This window comes from Mastacembelus armatus, chromosome 4 (assembly GCF_900324485.2).
Source record: "Mastacembelus armatus chromosome 4, fMasArm1.2, whole genome shotgun sequence".
NCBI lineage: Eukaryota > Metazoa > Chordata > Actinopteri > Synbranchiformes > Mastacembelidae > Mastacembelus > Mastacembelus armatus.
Window position 1 is genome coordinate 21586154 of NC_046636.1, and position 22136 is coordinate 21608289.

Genomic DNA, 22136 nt, shown 5'->3' on the forward strand with positions numbered 1-22136 from the left:
CAAGAACAGACAGATAACTGATGAGGGGGAGAATGGAAGGAATACAAATGAAAGGAATAGAACAGGGATATGGGGTGCTGTAGGGTGAAGTGAGTGAAAGGAAGAGGTGGAGGAAGAAGGGATGGTGAGATAACAAGAAGGAAGGATGCAAAAGAGGAGTTTTACCATTCCACTGGGTCTCATTAATTCAGCCTAATCAGATAGTATATTGCTGAGAAAACACTTGTATGATATCCTGCACAATACATGGCGTACGTGCATCTGTGTGTATGAACTTCCTACTCACAAACTGGCAGTAAAATCTTTGCAGTTTCCTGTGCATGTAGGTGCCGGATGAAGGCAAGAGTCCAGTTATTATCAAGAGAATTTCCAGATATGAGTTGCAGTGACTCACGGCTGCTCTGTTTGTGTTTTGCTCATGGATAGAACGAGACAGTCTTGACACTCAGGTTGAACACTGTCCTCTCACTGTCTAGATCATCTGCCTGAAAACATTCTGCCCAATCATGACACTAGAGTCAATGCTATCTGAGTAAGAAAGGAAGAGAAATAAGGAGGAAAAGACAGATAGAGGCAGAGACAAAAGAAAAACTTCCTTTTGTGAGTCTAACTCACACTGATAGTCCTTTGTGTCTTGCCCTCTCGCTCTAAAACACACAAATGACATTGCTGAAGTGGTTGTGTTGTGCTGAAGAAGATGAGGGTGCCCTGCCTGAGATTACAACAAATGTCTGCAAAATTTCAGACATTAAATACACACTGTCTGCCATCCTCTGAAACAAACCCACTGAGACACATGAACATATATGTGCACAAATCCATATTGGAATTACGCTTGTATGTATACTCATAGGTTTTTCCACACACACACACACACACACACACACACACACACACACACACACACACACACACACACACACACACACACACACACACACACACACACACACACACACCACTCTCTGTTCTTCGAAGGCTGTAGCCTTTCATGTCAGAATGGTTGGCCTTATTTGTGGGGAGTCAGTCCCCTGGTGAAGCTACTTGGACTGAACCAATCCAGTAAAGAGCTGGGGGAAGGGTAGAAGAATTCTTGATGACAGATGAGCGATGCATACTGAAACCAGTTTGTGGAGAAAGGAAGAGTTGGTAGATGGGAAAACTGGGGGTTAATGAGCTGGAGCAGAGAGAGGAACGAGGCATGAGATGGGGGATGTGGACCAGATTCTGCTTGTAGTGATCCTGCACCAGACTGATTCAATAAACACACTAGGGAATGACCCTTTAATTCTAAGCCAACACTTAGCCTGGTGCAGACACAAACACCATCACCCAGGGACAAATGAGAGGCATGGCTGATATTCTGCATGTGTCTGCAAAAATTCTGATAAGAGTGTACATAGATAAATTAAAAAAAAAATATACTAACCATCAGAAATTAATATAAAACAGAAAACTAAATATGGGGCTGGTAAAATCTTAAAAACAAAATGTCCATTTGCCATTAATAGTACATTAAAGAATTTGGAAATATATTGCTAAAAAAAAAAAAAAGTCAAATGGTTTCTTGAAATTAAAAACTGTAGCGTACAAACTCACATTGACTCAGTCTAGGTTTAGAGGGCATGAAATGGTTGAAAGATGACCCAATTAATAATGACACATAGACATGCATACACCCACACACATGCACACAAATGTATGTTTAGCAGGCATGTAAGTGTTCAGAGCAGACCCTATTAATTCAGCTCATTTAGCCCCAGTCCAGCCATTAAATATAAGCCTGCCCCAAAGCTCACAATGCAACACCACAGCTCAACCCACAAAGCTTTGTCTCTATTTTGCATTTCTCTCCCTCGCCTAGTATTTCTTTACGTATTTATTGACAGCACATGTCGTTTTTCTGCATTTTTATAAATGAGTAAAATTCCAAATCAGGGTCAGAGCATGAGGGCAGAGACAGCATCAAGACTGGCGTTGGGCAAAAATCCATCTGAATGTGCCCTCAGGCTATACAAAAATGCCTAATATCACCAAATACTGTTTAATACCCTGGCCACAATACCAGAGCACACAGCCAGAATTACTGGCCGACTTGCAAGTAAAAATTGTACTTCTGCATAATTGTTGTTCATATGGATCTGAAAACTGACCAACACTGAAAAGAAATGAGAGATAGAAAAAGCCTGCAGGGAATGGGTGGGGGTGCAGGGCAGCAGAAGCAGACACAAATTAGGATTAGAGGAGTGTTCATCCTCCCTTTCTGCTCTTTTATTAATGCACCTCTGAGGTGTTTTTAGAGGCCATTGGAAGTAAGCCGATTTCACTGCTCAGGAGGGCTCACCCACTGCACATTAAAACTACCTACTGTGTCACAAGAACACACACACACAGACACACACACACAGACACACACACACAGACACACACACAGACACACACACACACACACACACACACACACACACACACACAATTTCTCCTGTTGTCAGTCATGGTACAGTAAAAGCAGAAGTATCCACCTACAGAGCCAATGGCTGGTGGTACTGAGGTGAAAAACAAAAGGAAAAAAAGTGTCACAAGGGGTTAAGTATGATTTTGATGCGGAACAACTGATGTCAATTCAATTAGTGTGAAGGGAGACAAGAGTACGTTAGCCTTATCTATGGCCTTTAGACGATCTGTGAGCTTTACTCAGATAGAGCTGGTGAACAGGGAGCACATGGATTAAAATGTGGAGGGGTGATCGAGAGATGCAGTAAAGCTATGAAACCCAGATAGTCATGGAGATAAACTAATAACTAAGATAAGACCCATACATACAATAAGTCATGAGCTTGCACAGCGACTAGCAGACTGCAGACAGGAGATTCACACCCAATGCAGAGTGAGACAGAGAAGCACGCACAGAGAACAGTAACAGGACAGGCCAGAGGACACTGTGGGGTGGGCATGATACAGTACACCAATCGTCATTTCCTGAGGGAAATATCTGGCTCTTTAGATGCACAATGTTCCACTGTGTTCACCAGATACTGTAATTGTTGTTGATGTTAGTTCAGTATAGTGTATGGTGAGTTTTTAAGGCTTTTATTCTGAAAACTACCTGCGGCAATAGGAAGCAAGGAGCAAAACAACTAGCTGAAACTCCACAAAGCCAAAAGGAGCTACAGATTCTGGAGATGGTTCTCTGAAGGTTTGTTACTACAATTAACTGATTACATTGTTCTCATACAGTATGGTCTTTTGCTATATTGCTAATATGGTTGCTTTAATGACATACAATTAATATTTGAGGTTGAGCACGGCAGATAGGTGCATAAGGATTTTAAAAGGGAGTGAGTGTTTTTTATTTTATTCCAAAACAAGGTAAGGATGTAAGTCACTGTGAATGGTATGGATATATTTACTAACCCAAAACTGTTAAATACTTCAATGCGTGTTTTCAGAATGTAAATGTTTGTACTTTTTTTTTTTTTTATAGTAGCTAAACAATTTATATAATGAAGCCTACGAATTTTATAATCTTAGCAAAATGCTCCATTAATTTTCTACTGTATTTCCACATTGTTTTTAAAGTTCTTTATTAAAAACATCAATACAGCATTACTCACACTTATAGAAAACAGGCATATCATTCTTTGTATTTATTTATGTGCTTTTTAAATTTAAGACATTTGCGTAGCATACAGCATGTGAACGTGTATGGTTGTGAGCACTGGAGCGTATATAAGATATAACAATACTTCCCCTCCCTGTGCAGTACCTCTTAATGTAATTTTATTGGTTCTCAATTCAGTGTTATAGTACAAAACATTTAATATACTGTATATATGCTTTGCTGCAGGGCACGATCAGACTGCAGATATCTATTTGCAGAAAGGCTGAGGCTACGTGAGATGACTGCCTGACTGCTGAGACAACCTAAAATGATAAATGTGTGTGTGGATGAGTCTGTGCCTGCATGTATAGGTGTGAATAGGCCGAGGGATGGAGTGGGGCAAAAGGGCAAGGCAAAAGACGCAGGACTGACAGAAGAAGCGGCCAGAAGAGGAGCAAAAGGTGAGCAATTAGCTGAGACTGTAACTAATGGGTGAAAACCTGGGCATTTGTCAGAGTGTGCATGTGTGTGCGTAAGCACATGTGTTCGTAAGTGAGGACATCAGACCATCCATCACACACACACACGCGCGCGCGCGCGCACACACACACACACACACACACACACACACAAAGACACACAAAGACACACGCACACAAAAATAAAGCTGAGACCATCAGCATGGATAACTAACAGCATGGATATGTGTGTGCTGTGTTCAGGACATGAGGTGTTGGCCAGAATCAACAGGCTCAGTGAGAAGCTGGACAACAAGCGCTGGCTCCACTTCAGATGTAATCACACAATAGTTGGGGATCAAGCTGTTAATAACCTACAAACTCCTTTCAAACAACAAACAAATGCTCATGGAGAAACAAGCATGCCCACTAAACAAGAGAGGAAGAGACAGAAAAGAAACAGAGGAAGAATGTCAATGCTGGGACCACAACATATAGTTAGGTTTTCTCCACTTTTGGCTCAATTTAGAGTCATGTCTTAAAAAGACGCAGGACTGACTTAAAAATGCTTTGTCCAACTCAGTGCTTTACAATGTATTAGACCACCAGTCAGAAAACAAAGAAAACATTTTTAGGAACCTGTGAAAAACGTATTTCATATTGAATTCACATTTTTATACCTAAATTTGGGCCAGCACATGGGACTACACTGAGAAGTAAAAAATTAACCAAGCGGAACATTTACTCATTAAAACTGGTTTTACAAGGAATGCAAGTAAATAACAGTAACTGCGCAACTGAATAAAAAAAAAAAATAATGTGCTTTAGGATTTTTTTGTCTTGTAAAACAGTTCACTGATAACAGTAATCATATTTCTAGTATTAGAAATACTAGGACTAAATAGCTCACACGTAGCCTACTGGTTGACTAACAAAAAAAAAAAAAAATTTGATTATCACCAGTACAGTTAACTTAGAATAGCAGATTTGATTTTTTTTTTATGTCTACAGGTGCCACATTTGTGGCCTGTGTCCAATAAGATACAAACAGCAGAATCCAAACCACTTCTAAAGACAGATCTACAGACCATGTCTATTAATTCCTATTTAAAGCTTTTTAATCATTACATTTTAGTTAGAGTAGTGTGCTTTTTATTGTCTGACAAAGTAATTTGTAAACACTGCAAAGACCACTATAGATTAAGTTATTTAGTTTATTGTTTACTGCTCACTGAATTAGTCTCCACTAGGCTGCACCCCTGCAGAGTGGGCAAGCTCAAATGTTCTACTGTATTTACTATGCAGAACTTGCTGCTACTGTAGAAAAGGAATAAGACGGAGCAATCAGAAAAACACACAGTGATGGCAGCTCACCATCAGGGCTTAGGAAAATACCAAAGGAGCACAGTGGTTGATAATGCAAACCCTCGCTTGGGTCTTTAGTAATCAAATATAATTATCCATGTCACTGTGTTCTCAAACACACTAATAATCACATCCCCATGCAGGCTCACATAACACACACACAGACACAGACACACTAATCCCAGCAGCCTACACAAGATCTTTCTATTGATTCTGCTGCACTGATTTATTAAAATGCAGGTCTCCGGGAGCTGGTTGACTTTAGAGTAAATTTTTTGCTCTTGGGACATACTACCCTGTAGTGTCCCAGCTACCCCTAGTGCTTTTTTCCTCCCTTTTATCCTCATCACTTTCTATCTCCATGCAGCCTTGACTCCCATTTCCCCCCCTATATATGCTTCATTGATTGTGCTTTTCTTCCAGCTCTCAAATCCCCCCAACCATCTTTGTGACCCTTTTTCTTTCCCTATTCTCAATTTTTCATTTCCAACTACAGCTATTTGCCATCCACCACATCACCTCCTCCCTTTCTCCATACATTTAGCCGATCTCCCAGTCTGTAAGTCGGTCAGTCAGACACTAGTGAGAGGAACAGTAAAGTACCTGCTCAAATGTCATCAACATCAACACTGAATCTCAATCATCTCAAACAGGATGAAAGCAGGGGCTTGAAGTGAAGGGGGTATGGGTTTGAAGCTCTGAGATAAAGCTGACAGCACACTTCATTGGAAGGGGGAGGGAGGGCGAATTACATTTTCCCCATGTCATTTCATTTTCTTCCCCCTCTGCTCCTGCTCTCATCACAATCCTATTGTAGATATTAACTAAAAAGCACCGGGGTGTCTCGCCTGGAGCACAGCCTGGTCCAGGTGACATTTTGACAGAGTAGGCCTCGGGCTTGCTGTGCTAAGGTTTGCCGTGGCTCTATGACTACACAGATGGGATCTATAATTGTGGTGGGCTAGCCAGTTAGCTCTTGCCTCAGCCTGTCAGGAAGCACGAAAGACACTTCTGAAGACAAGTGTCTGCTCTAAGAACCATTGTGCGGTATTATAGCTAGAGGAGACAGGGCTATTAAAATGCACACGGTCTGAGCACCCATTTGTGTGAGTGTGTTGCAATGATGAATGGAGAGAGAAGCATTTGGTATAATCCACTCTGTGGCACAAACTGGTGCTTTCTTTCCCCTCCCATTCCCTCCTACCTTCCTCCACCTCCTGTCGTCTTCTCTATCAGCCACCCTGGACCTCCCTTCACCTGTCTCTCCAGAATAAATCTTTAATGGAGGTTTTATTGTCCCTGATCAGCATTCAGCACTGCACATGTTTATGCAGGCTCATCTCACACACACACACAAACATCACCTGTCCCTCCTTCTCACTTGATGTCCCAATTTCACAATTCTGCTTTCGACATCTTTCTCATCCATTTGTTTCCTCTTTTATAACATTCACAAATCAACGTAACTTCTCTGCAAAGCATCATATCTGTTTTACCATTTCTTTTCCACAGTAATTGCAAGAGTGAAACAGCTGTGTCCTCTATGCTTGTTGGTGCAACAGACCTGGGTTTTTTTTTTCCCCCATGCCTGCGGGAGTGAGTTTGTATGAGAGCAAAAAGGTGCTATGCTGTGAATGTAAATCCTGATTGGGGTCTTTACTCAGTGGACCGAGAGGAGGATGTTTGTATAAGTGACAACAAAGACAATGACAGGTGAGGCTGGAGGTATGATTGATGTGCATCCAACTGAGCAGTGTGTGTGTGCGTGTGTGTGGGTGGGTGGGTGAGAGAGAGAGCATACTTTGTGTGCATTAAAGATTCAAAGGTAAAATTGTGGCAATGCAATGCAGCCTCTCTGTTCACAGTGGGGAAGCACAGGAGTTATGATATCACTGTCCTGCAGTTTACACACACAAACACACACACACACACACACACACACATATACACACACACAGACAGACACACACACACACAAGGCCTGTACTTGGGTGTAAATCAAAGCATTACAAGGACGAAATGTCCCTCTGTGTATGTGCTATTGAAAATGAATAATGTTTTGTGAGTTTATATATTCTAGTATACAAGTGTATAACACAGGGACAATGTAGCTTTTGCAGCTTTCAATGTACATGTTTGTGTGTCTACGCGCTATAAGGGACATGGTTTGTCCTCTAATGTAAGTCAGCATATATAACCATTAGATCCAGTCCCGTCACCCAGTGGAACCACACAAAGTCAGTCACACACAGTCAAGTGGACACACTCAAATAAGCAGTCTTACCATGACAGATATTCACTAGGCTAAATTTTGTATTTTGAAATGATACAGCCACTGGCTGACCTGCCTTAAAAAAATGTAACTCATGTAGCGTGTGCTTTTGTTGTTCAAATCTGTGTGTATATGTACTGCATATGGTTTTATGGACACATTTCTGTTTCACAAAGAAGAGAGCACTATGCTTAGAGAAAGCCATAAAAAAAAAAAAAAAAAAAAAAAAGGTCTGAGGTACCAGTCAAAATCCAAAGAACAAAAAGGGGAAAGATTCACACACTCAAATCAACAGGAAATTTCCCCCAATTTAGTTTAAAAGTATCAGATGTTGCCAGCACAGAGAAGAAAAATACTCCACTATTTCTGCCTTCTTTATTGTGCTTGTTTGTGTGAAACTGTTCCTGTGAGGACATTTTGGCTGGTTTTTAAAATACTGAGAAGGTTTAAGTGTTCTGACTTGATTTTACGCTTAAGATCAGAATTAGGTGGGGGTACGGTTTGGCATTAGGCCTTTATACTCAATGATTGTCAGCTATAGAAAAAACAAATGTCTGTGTCAGTGTGTGAGAGAAGGGGAGAGACATGAAAACTATAAATGTTACAGATATGGACAGAGATGAACTGAGAGAGGGAGGGGAAGAGTGAGGGAAAGACACAGCGACCTTGCTGCAGGGAAGACTTCTCTACAAAGGCTTTCTGTAGGGTTTCTGTCCAGCACACATCAACACCCCAAGGCTACACAGACATAGTAACATATAAACATATACTTGCACACATATATATACACAGACACACAAATACAGATTTCAGAATGAAGTGGTGCAGAAAAAGAAAGAGGGAGCCCGAGGGTAATCGCCATCTCTCACTCGCTCTCCCTGAAGTTTCAGAATTAGAGACATTTCATCACTTTAGGCAATTTCATTTGCTTTCTCCAGTTTGTTTTACTTCACACCTCTGTACAATACCTTGGATGTGTACTGAATACTTAGATATCCAAACTAGTAACGAAAGGAAAACAAGGATAAACATTTAGACAATCAATCAGATACAAGGAATAACATCAAGATGTGGTTTTGCCCCATTATTTCAGGGCTAAGGCTAAAACACTTACTTCTGACTGGCTCATGCGTGTCTTCATTTGGAATGTTCCACTGCATTTAAACCCCAATACTAACAAAATATGCAATATTAAACTGTAGCAACAGTAAATCTGCCTTATGCTGCAAGAGCCAGAAACTGCTCATGAGCTCGATCCAGCTTCTCATTGTGCATTAGGCAATATTTCCTACATGTTAAAGCACGGTACTGACACATTCAACACTTCTTAAATGTACTATAACTATAATAAACATCAAACATAAAACAAAATTAGTCATTTAAAAGCACTATCACAGGACCAACACTTCAAATTCTACATGGACGTACACATAGGCCCATGTAACACACACTTGCGTGCATACTCAGATATACTGCGTACACCTTGGCACATATACATACCCAGTACAATACCCATTCGCACCCTAACTGGGTCAATCCACCATGTATTCAGCAGGGGGAGGGGAAGAAAAGATGGTTTTGCTGAAATGGAGGAAGCAAACAAGAAAAAGCAGCCTCACTGGGAACAAATCTACCAGTGGTGAATCTAGGACAGCTGCACAAAGGAAAGGAGGATGTGAGGAGAGAAGGAAGGAAACAAAATTAAAATGAGGAGCAGGGTGCCACAGGAATGTAAAAGGATAGAAAGTAAAAGGATAAAAGCACAAGTAGAACAAATGATAAGGGGTAGAGGGCAGGAAGAGAGAAGAGAGCGAAGAAAGAGGCTGTGGAGACGACAGTGGTTTCATTAGTGAGATTGATTAGATGAATGGAGAAGCTAACAGCCTCTCTGCTCTTTAGCTAAATGCCATCTCTGGGCCTATCAGCACCAGCTCCACCAACAACACATAAATTAGAGAGAGGAAAGGAGAGAGAAACAAATAGAAAGAGAACATGATCATCATCACAGAAGCACACAGGGCACAGTCGGCCTGGGGAGGCCTGAAATCACAAATAATAGAATGTCTGATCACCTAATTTTGGCACAGAAATGTAAGCAACAGTATGGTGATATATTCTATTTGTGTCCAAGTGTGTGTCAGAAAAGGCCCTTAAGGGAGTCAAACCTGCCCCCGATTTTATATTATGAAACTACGTACAATCAACCACAGACTACACACAAACAGGGACACACACACACACACTTGTACACAATCACTAATGACATTCACCCATCCTGAGGGCTTCTTTCTAAAATGCTGCCTTTTACATGGAAACTTAACAAGTGTGAAATTAGAAAGGTTACCAAATAATTCACACACACATGCACACACACACAACAACAAAGCGTGTGGCAGGGAGCGGTGCTCAGATGGTGGAAGTCCTAATTGAAAAAGCCTCATCCTTCCAGTAGTTTTCTGCTGAGGAGAGACAGCACAATGAGGTAATTAAAAAAGAGTTATGTGATAGGCCAAGGTTTATCTCAGGATTGTCACACACTGACTCATATGAATTTACATAAACAAATCGTATTTTCTGCCCTATTAACTGTATGTGAAAGTGTGTACTTGTTTGTGGAGTAGGAGGAGAGGAACCAAATACTAAAAACTATTACAGTTCATCTGCTGAAATGTAATGACCGTAGAGGGACTTCAAAATATTTCAAAAACTGTCCAAGTTCAGCAAGCAGGTCATTAAACAAGGTACAAGAAATGTCTCTACAGAGGTCAAGATGCTACATCAGGGCTAGGTGGAGTTCCAAGGACTCACTCACTGTACAGTAATTGAATGACATCTCTCACTGTTTCTTTTGAAGAATCAATAAGACCACTAAAACTACACTTATAACACAGGTTCTAGTTTTGTTAAAGTTAAAAATTAAGAATTTTAAATGGTGGTGGAGTGTTAGATGCAGTGAAATGTTCCCATGTAGCAGTGCACAAGTACAAGTTCAATGAGTATACAAACCCCTTCAATCACTGCACGCTTAATGTAGAATTAATTTTAAATGCATAAAACAGTCGCTCTTTATGACAAAGGGAAAATTTTAATTAAAAATCTTCAGACCCTTTGCTGTGGCACTTCAAGCTGTAATCAGATGCATAATGTTTGCTACAATTGTCTACAAATGATGAGTGTAGCTGGACACCAACAGGTCATACAATTAAACCTGTAGGTCAGGACAAAAAACCAGGCCATGAAGTGTACGGAACCACCAGGACTCTTCCTAGAGTTGCTTTTCGGCAGCAGGGACAGGCCACAGCTCACAAGTGAGGTAAGGATGAATGCAGCCAAATACAGAGAGATCCTTGTACAAAACCTGCTTTAGCGTGCAGTGACCTGAAACTGGAATAACACTTCACCTTTCAGCACAATGAACTGAAGTAAACAGCAAAAAAAAAAAAAAAAAATGTTGGCATGTCCTCAGGACAAGTCTCTGACTGTCTTAGCTGGAGTTCAGACTCCCATCGCACAGAACATCTGGGGAGGGATCAGAAATGGCAGTTTACAGATGCTTCCATCCAATCTGACGGTGCTTGAAAGGATCTGCCAGGAATAATGAGATAAACCAGGTCCAAATCCAGGTATGCAAAGCTGGCAGAGACTTAAACCAAGACTACTTAAAGCTGTAATCACTGCCACAGGGGCATCTACATGCCCCCATTCCATTAAGCATCCCAGTAAGCTAGTCAGTTAGTGAGCATGCACAATGATAGAGCCCTTTGAACTGGCTCTCCTCTACATGACATGCAGCCATCATTTGTGTTATTAATTCTATATGTGCTTCTTCTGCTTTGAAAAGTCAAAAAGCCTGCCAGGAAAAAGATCAACCGAGGATTCGTTGTAGATTTGTATTATTACAATCAGTTCTTTTAACAAAGAACTCCTTTCCAGTTTAACCTCCACTCTGTATAAAAAGATGATTTTTTTTCCCCTCTAAGAATATGGTTAATTGCAGAATAATGTCAGCGAGGTATGAGACAGGGGATATACAGTAACAGCTGCTTGGAGGCACACACAGTTACCAGCAGTCGGGACTCTGTCCTGCTATCTTCACCTTTCCTCTTCCCCCTACCCCCTCATCATTTTCACTCAGGATGGAGCACAGTTTGCTCTATTAAATCTGTAATTAGATGCAAATGAGATGCAAATCCCTCCCAGAGGAGTGGACTGCTAGAGGGAGGATATCTGATGTCAGCGTTCAAGAGAGATCCGACGCCTCAGGAAGCAAAAGAGAATGAAAAGTGTGTGCAAAAGTGTGTATGTGTAAGAGAGTTGGGGGGGGGGGGGGGGCAGAGCAGTTGAAAAGGGGCTTGGGCATTGATTGCAGCTGTAGAAAAATGTTTTTGATTTATCTTGGACACAGGAGCAGAATGGGACCTTCAGTATCACTGCATGGCAGAAAATCTTCAGTCGAAGAAAAATAATACCCTCAATCTGTCCTCTGTACAGTTCCAGATAGGAAGAGAGGGAGAGAGAGAGAAGAAGAGAGGGAGAGACAAAGAGCTGGAGAAAGGTAAGAAAAAAGATGGAGATTGGGAGGAGGGAGTCAAGGAGAGGCTGATGCAGCCATAGTTGTTGACAAGAGAAAAAAAATACACCTTTCACAGAGAAATAAAGCTTCACCTCCCTCACTGCTGCATTCCCTCTGACATAGCAACTCATCTGGCCTTGCCTCACTCACACCACAGAGAGGGGAGGGAGGAAAAGAGGGACCAACACATAAAAAAGAGCAGGAAACTGCCATCTTTGACATCAGCTGTGAAACTCTAGTTTAGTGTTTTATACACACATGCACACCCTGTAATCTCAGTATGAATGCTGTTCTATCCATCGCAGATAGGCCTACTCTAACTATGCTTGTCAGCTACAAGCCCAGAGCCAGGCTCTTGGCATCCATCCTCTGTGCATTCTCCCTCACCCACCTCTCTGTCTGACTGTCCACCTTTTTTCTCCTCTGCATCCCAGTAAAGCTCAGCTGTGGCTTAGAGATAAAACTAAGTTGGAGCTGGACACTCAATCCAATAACCATTTCTCTAACACTTGTTCACTTTCTACTAACACCCAAGGGACCCATGTGATGATGATAAACCTGCACTATATTTAGCTGTAGACATTAAGATGGAATGTCTAAACTTCTAATCTTACCAGTGTTTTATCATTATACATTGGAAACTTCTGACCCATCATGGCTACATTACTCTAGCAGTTTTGTCTCATCCATTAGTGCTTACTTAGTTTCTGAGACTTAATAATAAAGTTGCAATTAAATCAGAGGTGTGAGATCCTAAGCTCTAAGTAGTAGGCCATGCACTTTCATTTTTCACTCACATTTGTTCAGTTGTTTGCTTCATACTGAAATATGCCAACTAAACATACCCTCCCACTTGTCACTAATGTACTAATTCATTATGAACTAGTATTATGCATTTTAAGTGCTGAATGTTCTGCTGTACACAGACAAATATTGATGTGCTCTGTATGTACAGCCAGTCCTCGCCTGTTCACTGGAGCATAGCAGAGGTTAAATGACTCTCTCAAGGGTACATCACTGGGTTTTGAGGGTGAGGACACTGATAACTAGTTTGCTACCCTCTTCACCCTCTTTCCTACAGGACACATACACACACCACATTCAGTGCCACAGACACACACACAGAACCAGTACAAACTACATGTGCCCTAACTAACACTATACTGATGGGCATTATTAAGGATTAGTGATGCCAAAACAATAACATTACATATAGAACTACCCATTTGATGCACAGAGACATAAAATACAATTTATCTGTCTTCCTGTGTACCTGATATCCCCACAACCAGAATAAATATATTTTTAGTATGCCAAGTATTTATTGGTCAGCTCACTGTAGGATCTTTACAGAACACACATCCAGAACAGAAAGTGACATCCCTTTTCTTTAGATACACAGCTATTCCTCTACCATCATGGCTACAACGTTATAAAGTGTGTCAATATATGAGTGGGCTTTGACATAAGGAGGGCAGAGGTTCATTCATTATTTCATAGCCACTGATGTTGTTTCAAACAGCCCATGTCACTGCCTAAACAATCTGAAGTCATTTCACTAGTTTAACCGAGTGGTAGTAATAAAGGAGTAAAGAAGGTGGAGAAATTAGTTTCAGACAGTTTATATTTTTCTCTTGGTAGAGATAATGACTGCTGATTGGTTAAGAGGATAAGTAACATGATTGTGCTGATCATGACTATGATGACAAAGGAAAATTCAAGCAACATTTATCATGCTGGCAAGTGACTTCCTATTTTAGTGTCTGAATATCAGGCAGGTGATTAAGACAAAAGTGGAAGAAAAGGTCAAAAGAAAAATCTGATTGCCCTCCTCTGGTGCCCCCCATCAGAGTCAGTACTTGCAAAAGGAGCACTAAATGAATGTTAGGCTGAACTAAATCATTCATGCATGACTGGATTTGTCAAGATTCAAGTAAGTAAAATTCCTTAAATATTTGTACTATACTACTAATATTTGTGTTTATTACAATGTCTAGAACATAGATATATTTTGTTATTTTGGAAAACATTAATCAAATTTGATTTAGAGCTTGTTATGTCTATGTTGTAATTCTACGATGTTGGGCCAGAGTGGTAGTCAAAATAACCTGTGCACCTTACACATTACATGAGGACACTGCACTTCTCACATGGTCACTAATTGAAAAAACACTGTAGTAGAAATTGAATCTGTTAGATCATTCATTGTAACTAAGTTATAAATGTGCTGTTCTGTTAAATTTTTACATAGTTTTAGTTTAGCTTAGACCATAATTAAACACAGAAATAAGTTGTATGAGGTATTTGAAACACCATCTTTGTAGTTTTTTTGTTTGTTTTTTAAACTTCTAAATGATCCTGAGATTTTTTTTTTTTTTTTTTTGAGTGTTGCCCAAGTAGCAGTTTGTAGCATTAGGAGATAGAAAAACAGAATGTTCTGGATGTTTTGCGGGGATGCCTGTAGCATTGTTCAGGGACAGGTGGTCTTGATTGTGAACCTGTAAGTGCTCTGGGAGGATGCATGTGTTCCTTTTATTATGATAAGTAGAGAGCATAACAGGCCAGCCAGACTGTATTGTTTAAATGTAGTGGAATTTTGATTAGCATTTGCACTCAAATTATAATACTTTGATGGATAATACTTAGATCTCTACCCTCAACATATGGTCTACCACCCTGTCTATTCTTTCAGTTTATCTACTACAATATAAGACCCATATGTATTATTCACATATTTAATTTAATTTTTTTTTACTACACATTGTGTATCAAGTGCAATGTTTGCCTGTGCTTCTCAGATTAAAAGAACTGTCTTAGGGACTATCACTGCAAGTGAGTACAAATACAGAAATTCTGCTCCCAACTAGGCCCAAAATTGCAATATTACATTTCCCTAAAAACTTACTAAAACGTAAAAATTCTACATCAGAGGCCTCCTAAAGCAATATCTGAGAGGTCAAAAAAAATTTTGCTCATTTTTTTTTTTTTTTCTATCTTTGGGTCTTACAGGGATACAGACTTTGCCCCAGGTGTGGATGCATATGATTGCATCCACACCTGAATGAAGGAAAGAATTATGCTAATACATTATTGTTTAACATATACCAGCTTGGTCTTCACATCCAGTGGCTGTAGTTGTGCATTTAAAGCACTTATAAGGCTGCACTACATCGCCCTGTATTGCAATGAACAACTCATGCAGCCATACAGGTGCTGTTCGACATGGCATCGAAGACAACGCAAAATGAAAAATACAGAACCACAGGTAGTATATCAGTATACATACCACTTTTAAACAACAAAAAAAAAATATCTACAACATAATTTGTCCTGTTTTAGTGACTCTAATCACTAACATGGGACTTGGGTTTATTCTCCCCGCTATGGAGCTGCACTCAGACACCTGATGCTCATTAACCACAACAGGGAAAGGTGACCACTTTAATCAGGATGTGAAAACAGGAAATGAACTGGACAGAGAGGGGACATCTAGGGAAGAACAGGAGATGGGATAGAGTTCTAAAGTGTGTCCCATGGTGGGGAAGGAAGGTGCAAGGAGAGAAAGGGGGAGAAGAGGAGGAGCTAGGAAAGGATGAAGAATTATTCTCTGGCTTTGTGCCCAAATGCAGTGTTGTGTCCCTCACCTTCGCTCAGCTGAAAAGTCCACAGCACTCTGTGTGTGTGTCGGTCCTGTCCAGCTGACATCTTTTAACAGTAATAATGTATTCCCTCCTACAATATGTTATAGATCAAAGAGTGTATTATTGATCCACCAGCTCAGCCATATTGCTACCCTGGTCTGCTCCCTTCACTGCTTTCTCTCCCCCTGTTGTGTCCCTCACTTTCAACTGCTGCATTCCAGAAGACTCGCCCATTTTAAAACAGCCTGATACAGTGCCCTTCACTTTACAAGCTCCTCTCACTGTCTCGGACACTTTTCCCTGTATGTTTTATTACTTGTATAGAAATTAAATTACCTCATTAATCCCTAATCTTCTTATTGTGAATGTACAATGTCACATACAGCCAAATGCTACACTAGAACATCTGACACAAAAGCTTGGACTAAAAGGCAAGACTTGTGAAACAGGCAGGTAAAATTCCAAAATGTCTTTACTTGGGTCTGACAGATTTACTAACAGGCAGGCAGTTAAGAGAAGGCTAACAAATCAGGAGAGAACAGGAACAGACAGCAGTCAGGATCAGGCAGGCAAACAAAAAACTATAAGTACTTAAGACAATCTGGCCAGTCATTACAGGAACAAGGCTGGTGTATTTACTAAGAAGAAGAAAACGAACAGCAGGTGGGGACGCTGAGGTCAGGTGATATGGGAGGATGGAAGGCAGAGTTACAGATCAAATGGAAGTGGCAGGTTTTTAAACTAGACGAAGTGTTAATGAAAACCACTAAAGGCAGGTGAAGGAAATGAAAAACAAAATCTCATGTGACACTACCAACATTTTTACCTAAACAACACAGGCAAACATACCAAACATTTAGCTTATGAGCAGTGCAATGATCCTGCTGAGATACATCTATATAGGAACCACGATTACATTTGACTTTAAATTATTTTATTTTTTTTAATTTTAGGAAACATGACAGCATGTTACTAAAAGATATTGCATCTTCCATTGGCAACATGCAACAAAAAACCTCCATGGAGCCTTGGCAGTGGTTATCGTTCTCTGCATTTCTCCATTGTCAGCACCAACAGAGCTGATCAAATCCAGTTACAAAAAGAGCAAGAAATTTGCTGCTCCTATATCAAGATACGCCCAAACTAAAGATATTGCCATACTCCATCACCATAATTGATGTTTACGTTTCTGCTGCATTGCATTTCACTTACAGCAGCTATTTGGATCAGTCTGGGGGGGGGGGGGGGGGAGAGAGAGACACAAACAAACAAACAAACAAACAAAAAAAAAACAGTGACTGTGCAGTTTGTTTCTAATCCCACATTATTTCCAAACTTCTCTAGGAAGAAGGCCAAACTTTTTGTTGCAAAGAAAAAAACCTGTTAAAGCTGTGTTTTATCTTTATAGTACCTCTGGCTTTGCTCAGAGTGCATATTGGCCCCAAGTCCTAAATTTAACAGTTCTAAACCTTACAGTGATCCCAACACATTACACACACACCTATAGAGAGTGGCCATAGACAGGTTTCACTTTAGATTTTGTGTTTGAATTTAAAATAGAAGATAAACGGTATTTATAAACCAGTGATATTTGATGTAATTAATTTAGCATAGAAAGTTAGAAGCATCCTCTTCAAATATGGCAACTCACAATATGCCTAGGGGAGTAGTCTTTTCAGTCTTTTGTACAGCATATCTGATACCTCAAAACCCCGTACTAGCCATGGACTGTAAAATACAAACAAGCTTTCTGTACTCATAACCAAGCTGTAAGACAGCATCAAATACATACACATGCAGATTGTACTCAACACAAACTGGAGTTCATGACATTCATAAGAGGAAATGAAAAAGATCATGGTTCTGTCCCAGACATTGGTGTAAGAGACAGTGATTGTGTTGAGTAAATGTGATTACCTGGAAGTCACTCTCTGGAGGCAAACGCCGCAGAGTTATTACGTTCTTATTATTCCCAAACTAATATCATACCCTGCCAATCACTTACAATGCATTTCTTAACCACATGCTGACAAGTTTGGAGGCTCCATACACATTAGATGAGAGAATGACACACACACGCATAGACAAAAGAACCTTTTGATTGAAACACAACCACATAGATCTATACTTACCTTTACCCATGGTAAGAAGCAATAAAACACATGCAGAATGAATCCAGAAATGCACACACGGATCCAAACAGGCTGCAAGCCAGCAGACATTTTTACACACACTTCCTTTCTCTGAGGGCCCCAGGGCGAGGGGAATTGTCCTCTTCATCTGAAGTGGAGAGGAAGCCCATTGGCCAAATTAGATTCTGCCGTTTCCTGACTAAGTTAAGCATCAATCTGCAGCACTGCACCGTGATTCGCCATGACCTTGGCCTATCACAGCGCAGAGTCTCAAAGTGTTCAGAGAGCCTCTTAATCAGACCTGGAGGACATGGGGCCTATTGATGACATTACACAGTCTTTATCTGTCTACACATGTTCCCCCTTTTCTCTGTCAAGTCTTCCTGTCTTCCCTGTCCACTTCCCTTCATTCCTTCTCAGCTCCAGGGTGAGGTGGTTCCACAGCTTAAATGAATGCTTACTTAACCTGACCCTGAACTGAATGTTCGCTGATCGAATTCTAAGCTGACAGTTTGCCCTCACAATGCTGTATCAGATGCAACGAAACATCACCCTTCTATAATCCAGTGGGGCCCATTTTCACTCATTCTGCTCAACTTCAACAGGTACATCAACAGGTGCGTTTCTGCATCACTGATTGTATTTGAACATACATCCTTGAATGAGACATGCATGCACGTATGACATCCCGTAAACAATACACTGCCCTCCTCATTCCATAGCTGCTGCAAGCCCATTACGAATTTTGAGACTGTGTTGAGATGGAGATAAATGAGCCTTCATTAGAGCCATGATAGCACCAAGCAGCTCCAGAGAAGAGAAAGATGTTTTGTTCTCCCATCCAATGGTTGTTAATGCATAAGGGACACAAAAGGACAAAGTACATAGTGTGGATATACTATAAATATGTGCATTTATATAGCCTGCACCTATATACACATGCACACGTAAAAGAAATATGTGCATTTATATTGCTCATTCACACACACTCATCTATGCAGTGATGCACACAAAACTCCATCCATAGAGGCTATATACTTTAGCAAACACCTACGTACATTGGTAATGGATTTCTCTGTCAGGATCTATCAAGGAAAGCTTTTGCATGCACAGGGATCACACACTTAACCTTAGCTAAAAATACACACACACACACACACACACACACACACACACACACACACACACACACACACACACACACACACACACACACACACACACACACACACACACACACACACACACACACACACACACACACACACTCCTCAAACTCTTTTAAAAACCCACAGCCACCCTGCATGCCAAATGAGTACAGTAATAGCATAACATTAGGTACATTTGGACCATTTTGATGATTGAAAGGGATTTGTAAAATCAAAGATATAAAAAGTCTGTTTTGCTGTTGGCAGACAGTGGAAGAAGAATGTAATTGGATTTTTCTCTTCTTGTTTTAACAGATGATGCTCTGCTATATGGAGGGTAGAAAGTTATGAGCACTGCACAGCACCTGTATACACATTCACACTCTTGTACACAAAAAATGCACTATAGCAAACAGTGTGATATTAGAAGTGCCAGCACAATAAGGTAGACTTTTGTTATTTTCAAAGTACCTTATTACCACTCATATGCACTCCATATCAGTGTCAATATACAGTCAATATTCAACACTGTAGCAATACAGAAGCAAGACCAGAATATTAACAACCTCAACTACCAATAGTCAGCAGGTGTTTGTGTGTGTGTGTGTGTGTGTGTGTGTGCGCGCGCGCCCGCTGCTGAGTCACGCAGGTTTTAGAATGAATTAGCCCCAGTCAAGTTTAATTCTGAGTAGGTCAATGTCTAGTTGTTACCTTAGACACACACAATCTGATGGGAAAACAAAAGACAGCCAGCTACGAAAAAGAGACCATCCTGACCCACACACACAGCCTTGTAGTTCTAGATTTGTGAGGACATAATGCATTTCCCTAACCTGCATTATCACAACTAATTGCCTAGCCTCAAGCCTAAATAAACCTAATTCTAACATTAAACTGAAAAACATGTCGCCAACCTCAAAGCCTGAAAAAGTGAGGACAAGCCAAAATATCCTCACTCCAATAGAATTATGCTCAAAACGGTCCTCACAAATATAGATAGCACAAGTACACACATTATATTTCCCTTTATCGCTATATTCCCTCTATGCTTCTCACAAATGTGCATAAACATGTAGAGAAACATTCACTAAGGCTCGGCATCAACATAATGACTTGCAGGTTTCATCTTAAACATTTTTAATTGTTTCCCATTTCCCCATTCATCCTCCCACATTCCCTGGCTCAGTAGCAGTACACGTTCTTGTATGGAGGATGATGGGCTGATTAGTCAGTTCTAAAACGACCACATATAAACTGAAAACAGTGAGCAGGCCTGGGGTGTGAGCCCAGCAAAATCTAAAGAACAGTATGCATCCTTCAGAAGCACTATTGAACAAAACACACAAATATACTGGCATGAACATGACAAAGGTGACAGGGGAGGGTTTAGCTATAGAGCAGCACCAACTGAAGATTGAGAGATTCACTGTCTTGGCTCAAGGCCACTTCAGCAGGGCAGATGTAATGTGTCATTGAGGAATGAACCCCGGCCGTCAGGTTGAAGGACTGCAACACAGCTACATCCCTGCTGCTGATATGATTCAACCTCCAGAAATCATTATTAAAAAGTTTCTGTATCTTCTGTAACTGGCAGCAAGTACTACAGTGAAGCCAAGGTTCAAGTTAGGTTCTGTAATACTTAAAGGTGTAGATGTATATCATACAAATACATGCTGCATCATGGCCAGCTCCCTGTAACGTAAATTCTCCCTTTTTAATATGAGTGCTCATCAGTGCCAAAAGAACAACTCTAACCCTACCAATACTATGCCAAGATCCCAAAGAAGGATGCATTACATTAAAAGACACATACAGATGCTCCCAGAAAACAGAGCACACTGCAGCCTTGAGGCAGCGCCCAGCCTACAGTGATTGATACTCTGATATAGACGGTTTTTTTGCAAGCCAAATCCAAGCCAATAAGAAAACGAAAACACACACACACACAAACACGTCCGTCATCCTCGCTGAGCTCTAAATGGCACAGCATACATCTCCCTCTCTTGTGCTCAATCCATCTCTGGTATTCTTGATTTATATTTTTCTCTTTCTACATATCAGCATCTCTATATCTGGCGTCTCAGAGGATGTATCCATCTACTACATGACACAGAAGAATCTCTTTTAACGATCACCTACTTCTCTTACAACTCCTGCCCCTCAGCCGTGTGCTACCTAACTTCAACATTTACACTGAATTACAGTATGAATTGACGTGCTGCTGCAATGAATTAAAGTTTAAAGAGCTTCCCCTCTAACACATCTTACTTCATTTATAAAGCATCCTTCCTACTGTACCATGTTCAGCCTGTGAATACAAATTCAAGCCCACAGCAGGCAGACTCACATTCTTACTCATCCCTTTAAGTGCTGACACACACCTGATGGATCCGTCTCTGCTTTGCCACCACACCACGAAGGTCACTGCCAGCCCACTGTCGCTCTTCCTCCTCCTTTCCTCTTTGCTCCCCTCTTCCTCTCTGTCCCTCTTTCTCTCTGCTTTGGCCCAAAAGTGAGAATCCTTGCAGAGGCAGGAAATCCTCAGCTACACAGAGAGACACTGTGGAGCCTTACTGCAGCTGCCAGCTGACTGAGTTGTGGAAGTGGTGGAGGGAAGCTAACGTGGATAGGCTATGGTCTGCACCACAGCAGCCTATAGTCACATACACAGCCAGAGAGCTCAGAGAGTCGCTAGCTCAAAGCTCACCGCAGCAGAGCTCCAAGTCAGCAACCCAGCCCTCCTCCCCTCCTCCCCTCCTGCGCTCGCTCTGCCTCTACCCCCTCCTCTGCTCCATTACCACATTCCACCTAATAGCGGAAACATGTCTTCCTCCCTTAAATAAAGCACAAATCACTGCCATTCTCAACTCACATGTATAAGAATTTTGAAACTAAGATGTAGTCTCCAAACTCTCTCATGGTGATCCTCTGTGCGTGAACACACAA

At 40.9% G+C, this 22136-nt stretch overlaps 1 protein-coding gene across 2 annotated transcripts in view; it reads right to left on the reverse strand.

Annotated features, from left to right (window-relative positions):
- dab1a (DAB adaptor protein 1a) overlaps positions 1-21920 on the reverse strand; it is a 172061-nt gene extending 150141 nt beyond the window's left edge. For both annotated transcript variants that reach the window (XM_026305632.2, XM_026305623.1), the window contains exon 1: positions 21572-21920. The gene's annotated coding sequence lies outside the window, so the exon portion shown is untranslated. The remainder of the gene's footprint in view (positions 1-21571) is intronic.
- Between the last annotated feature and the right edge of the window lie 216 nt (positions 21921-22136).